We start from the raw sequence: 5,170 nt of genomic DNA, 5'->3' as shown, positions 1-5,170 counted from the left end.
CTCCCTCCAGGCACCAATATCGCTCCCCTGTGACCCCTGACATTGCTTCAGGGGCTGAGCAGCTCCAGAGAGTAGAGCTTCTGGGCACTAGAGGGCACTATATACAAATATGAACCGCCAAAGGAACATAGTTCAAAGCATTAATACAACTCCTGAGAAAGATTCAAATGACATCCACCTCATGAATTATCCTGAAAAGGATTTCAAAATAAAAATTAACATGCTCATGGAGGAACAGAAAAATATTCAAGAACTCAGGAATGAATTCAGGTCGGAGATCCAATCGTTGAAGAGCACAACAGAGGGTATTAAAAGCAGATTAGATACGGTGGAGATGATAAATGAAATAGAAATTAGAGAAGTGGAATACAAAGAAACTGAGGCAGAGAGAGAAAAAAGGGTCTCTAAGAATGAAAGAATATTGAGAGAACTGTGTGACCAATCCAAACGGAACAATATTCGCATTATAGGGGTACCAGAAGAGGGAGAGAAAAAGGGACAGAAAGTATCTTTGAGGAGGTAACTGTTGAAAACTTCCCCAATCTGGAGGAGGAGACGGTCTCTCAGGACATGGAGGTGCACAGATCTCCCAACATAAGGGACCCAAGGAAGACAACAACAAGGCATATAGTAATTAAAATGGCAAAGATCAAGGATAAGGACAGACTATTAAAAGCAGCCAGAGAGAGAAACAAGACCATATACAAAGGAAAGCCCTTCAGCCTATCATCAGACTTCTCAGCAGAAACCTTATAGGCCAGAAAGGAGTGGCATGATGTATTTAATGCAATGAAGCAGAAGGGCCTGGAACCAAGATTACTTTATCCGGAAAGATTATCATTTAAATTTGAGGAGGGATTAAACTATTTCCAGATAAGCCAAAGCTAGAATTTACCTCCCACAAACCATCTCTACAGTGTATTTGGCAGAGACTGCTATAGATGGAAGTGTTCCTAAGGGTTAATAGCTGTCACCAGAGGTAATAAAACCACAGTATAGAAAGTATAATAGTTAATTACTGAGCAAGTGCAAAATTAAATCAACCACCCCCAAAGTCAATCAAGGGATAGACAAAGAGTACAGAATATACCTAATATATAAAGATTGGGGGAGGAAGAAAAAGGAGGAGAAAAAAAGAACTTTTACATTGTGTTTGTAATAGCATATTAAGTGAGTTATGCTAGGCTTTTAGATACTAAGTAAGTAAACCTTGAACTTTGGTAACCACGAATAGAAAGCCTGCAATGGCAGTAAGTACAAAACTATCGATAATCACCCTAAATGTAAATGGACTGAATGCACCAATCAAAAGACACAGAGTCACTGAATTGATAAAAGACCCATCTATATGCTGACTACAAGAGACTCACTTTAAACCCAAAGACAAACACAGACTAAAAGTGACGGGATGGAAAAAGATATTTCATGCAACTAATAGGGTGACAAAAGCAGGAGTTGCAGTATGTGTATCAGACAAAATAGACTTCAAAACAAAGAAAGTCACAAGAGACAAAGAAGGACATTACATAATGACAAAAGGGTCAATCCAACAAGAAGACATAACCATTATAAATATCTATGTACCCAACACAGGAGCACCTACATATGTGAAACAAATACTAACAGAATTAAAAGGGGAAATAGAATGCAATGCAGTCATTCTAGGAGACTTCAACACTCCACTTACTATGAAGGACAGATCAACTAGACAGAAAATAAGTAAGGACACAGAGGCACTGAACAACACATTAGAACAGATGGACCTGACAGTCATCTACAGAACTCTACACCCAAAAGCAGCAGGATACACATTCTTCTCAAGAGCACATGGAACATTTTCAAGAATAGATCATATATATACTAGGCCACAAAAAGAGCCTCAGTAAATTCAAAAAGATTGAAATTGTACCAACCACTTTCTCAGACCACAAAGGTATGAAACTAGAAATAAATTACGCAAAGAAAATGAAAAATCTCACAAACACATGGAGGCTTTACAACATGCTCCTAAATAACCAATGGATCAATGACCAAATAAAAACAGAGATCCAGCAATATATGGAGAAAAATGACAACAATAATTCAACACCGCAAAATCAGTGGGATGCAGAGAAGGCTGTGCTGAGAGGAAAGTAGATTGCAATACAGGCCTCCATCAGGAAAGAAGAATCCCATATAAACACTCTAAACTTACAATTAACGAAACTAGAAAAAGAAGAACAAATGAGGCCCAAAGTCAGTAGAAGGAGGGATATAATAAAGATTAGAGCAGAAGTAAATAAAATTGAGTAGAATAAAAAAACAGAAAGAATCAATGAAAGCAAGAGCAGTTTTTTGAGAAAATAAAAAAAATAGATAAACCCCTAGCCAGACTTACCAAGAAAAAGAGAGTCTACATGTATAAACAGAATCAGAAATGAAAAAGGAAAAATCATGACAGACACCACAGAAATACAAAGAATTATTAGAGAATACTATGAAAAATTATATGCTAACAAACTGGATAACCTAGAAGAAATGGACAACTTTCTAGAAAAATACAACCTTCCAAGGCTGACCCAGAAAGAAACAGAAAATCTGAACAGATGAATCACCAACAAGGAAATTGAACTGGTAATCAAAAACCTACCTAAGAAAAGTCCTGGATCAGATGGCTTCACTGCTGAATTTTAACATTTAGTGAAGAACTAGTAACCATCCTCCTTAAAGTTTTCCAAAGAGTAGAAGAAGGAATACTTCCAAACTCATTCTGTGAGGCCTGCATCACTCTCACACCAAACCAGGCAAAGAAACCAGAAAAAAAGAAAATCACAGACCAATATCCCTCATGAACGTAGATGCAAAAATAGCAAAATATTAGCAAACCAAATTAAAAAATACATCAAAAAGTTCATCCATCATGATCAAGTAGGATTCATTCCAGGGAAGCAAGGATGGTACAACATTCAAAAATCCATCATCATCCACTATATCAGCAAAAAGAAGGACAAAAACCACAGGATCATCTCCATGGATGCTGAAAAAGAATCTGACAAAATTCAACATTCATTCATAATAAAAACTCTCAACAAAATGGGTATAGAGGGCAAGTACCTCAACACAATAAAGGCCATATATGACGAACCCACAGCCAATATTATACCTAACACCGAGAAGCTGAAAGCTTTTCCTTTAAGATCAGGAACCAGACAAGGATGCCCTGTTTCCCCACTTCTATTCAACATAGTACTGGAGGTCCTAGCCACAGCAATCTGACAACACAAAGAAATAAAAGGCATCCAGATTGGCAAGGAAGAAGTTATTTATACTGTTCCTGTTTGCAGATAACACGATATTGTACATAAAAAACACTAAAGAATCCACTCCAAAACTACTAGATCTAATATCTGAATTCAGCAAAGTTGCAGGATACAAAATTAACACACAGAAATCCATGGCATTCCTATACACTAATGATGATCTAGCAGAAAGAGAAATCAGGAAAACAATTCAGTTCACAGTTGCATCAAAAAGAATAAAATACCTAGGAATAAACCTAACCAAGGAAGTGAAAGACCTATACCTATACCCTGAAAACTATAAGACACTCTTAAGAGAAATAAAGAGGACACTAACAAATGGAAACTCATCCCATGCTCTTGGCTAGGAAGAATTAATATAGTTGAAATGGCCATCCTGCCCAAAGCAATATACAGATTTGATGTAATCCCTATCAAATTACCAACAACATTTTTCAATGAACTGGAACAAATAGTTCAAAAATTCATATGGAAACACCAAAGACCCCAAATAGCCAAAGCAATCCTGAAAGAAGAATAAAGTGGGGGGGGGATCTCACTCCCCAACTTCAAGCTCTACTACAAAGCCATAGTAATCAGCACAATTTGGTACTGGCACAAGAACAGAGCCACAGACCAGTGGAACAGATTAGAGACTCCAGACATTAACCCAAACATATATGGTCAATTAATATTCAATAAAGGAGCCATGGACATACAATGGGGAAATGACAGTCTCTTCAACAGCTGGTGTTGGCAAAACTGTACTGCTACATGCAAGAGAATGAAACTGGATCACTGTCTAACCCCATATACAAAAGTAAACTTGAAATGGATCAAAGACCTTGATATAAGTCATGAAACCATAAAAGTCCTAGAAGACAACATAGGCAAAAATCCCCTGAATATAAGCATGAACTTCTTCCTGAACGCATCTCCTTGAGCAAGGGAAACAAAAGCAAATGAACATATGGGACTACATCAAACTAAAAAGTTTCTGTATGGCAAAGGACACCATCAACAGAACAAAAAGCCATCCTACAATATGAGAAAATATATTTGTAAATGACATATCCGACAAGGGGTTAACATCTAAAATATATAAAGAACTCACATGCCTGAACACCCAAAAAGCAAATAACTCAATTAAAAAATGGGCAGCGGATATGAAGAGATAATTCTCCAAGGAAGAAATTCAGATAGCCAACAGACACATGAAAAGATGCTCCACATCAATAATCATCAGGGAAATGCAAATTAAAACCACAATGAGATATCACCTCACACCAGTAAAGAAGGCCAGCATAGAAAAGACTAAGAATGACAAAGGCTGGCAAGGATGCAGAGAAAGGGGAACCCTCCTACACTGCTGGTGGGAATGTAAGCTGGTTCAACTATTGTGGAAAGCAGTATGGAGGTTCCTCAAAAAACTAAAAAGAGAAATACCATTTGATCTGGGAATACCACTCCTTGGAATTTACCCAAAGAATACAACTTCTGAGACTCAAAAAGACATATGTACCCCTATGTTCATCGCAGCACTATTTACAATAGCCAAGATATGGAAGCAACCTAAGTGTCCATCAGTAGATGAATGGATAAAGAGGTGGTACATATACACAATGGAATACTCCTCAGCCATAAGAAAGAAAGAAATCCTATCATTTGCAACAACATGGATGGAGCTGAAGGATATTATGCTCAGTGAAATAAGCCAGGTGGAGAAAGACAAGTCCCAAATGATTTCCTTCATTTGTGGAGCATAACAACGAAGCAAAACTGAAGGAACAAAATAGCAGCAGACTCACAGATTCCAAGAAGGGACTTGTGGTTACCAAAGGGGTGGGGTGTGGGAGGGCATGTCAGGAGGGAGGGAGATGGGGATTGAGGGT

This window comes from Manis javanica, chromosome 11 (assembly GCF_040802235.1).
Source record: "Manis javanica isolate MJ-LG chromosome 11, MJ_LKY, whole genome shotgun sequence".
Taxonomy (NCBI): Eukaryota; Metazoa; Chordata; class Mammalia; order Pholidota; family Manidae; genus Manis; species Manis javanica.
The sequence above is the reverse complement of the archived record's forward strand: the minus strand, read 5'-3'. Positions refer to the sequence as shown.